Source organism: Trachymyrmex cornetzi, unplaced genomic scaffold, assembly GCF_001594075.2.
Source record: "Trachymyrmex cornetzi isolate Tcor2-1 unplaced genomic scaffold, Tcor1.1 scaffold1215, whole genome shotgun sequence".
Lineage (NCBI taxonomy): Eukaryota > Metazoa > Arthropoda > Insecta > Hymenoptera > Formicidae > Trachymyrmex > Trachymyrmex cornetzi.
Window position 1 is genome coordinate 35,162 of NW_017295779.1, and position 787 is coordinate 35,948.

Sequence of the window (787 nt, forward strand, 5' to 3'; positions counted from 1 at the left end):
TTAATTAAACAACACTTTTTTCGTTTTTTTAAAAATAAACTCGATACAAGTTTATAATATTCGACTTCATCATTTTTTGGCATCTGTTTCATAATTTCCCAAAATCCAGCAAAATCGTACAAATTCAATGATTCCAATTCCTTAGCTCTTTTCGGATAATGATCATCGATGAGCGACGGACAATAAATATTCGTAGATTCTTCATCGAGAGCTTTAATTTTGAAACAACCTGACTTTGCGCAGACGTAGCTCGTCGGTCACGGGCTGCGGCCAGGGTCGCAAAGAGGTTCGGCCAGGAGGAGAGAGATGCAAGGCGGTAATAACGTAGTGAATACGGATTTGTGTGATAAGAATGATAGTATATTCTGATATTGAGATACAAAGCGTAAGTACGTGTATGTGTGAGTGTGTGTGTGCGTGTGATACCAGTTGTCGCGGCTGGTATTTGCTGACGGCGGTGTATGCGTGTGTGTACACAGTATGTGTCGGTGTGAGTGTGCGGTGTGTATGTGTAACGCGCGTGTGTGTGTGCGGCGGGTACGATTCGCAGCGCGAATCGTGGTCGCGTGAATCGCTCGGTGACGCGAGGTGCGCGGGACGCGAGCTTACACCGCTAGCACGTGTTATTCGCGCGACGCGTCGCAACGCGAAGATAGGTACGTTGCCCCGATAGGTGCGCTTTCTGCGTAGCGTGCGATACGGCACGACTTCGACTGTCGGTAGCGTCCGACGGAGGCGGGCAAAAGCCAACCCCCTGGTTCTTGTCGAAGCCGGTCGCGTATCGCGG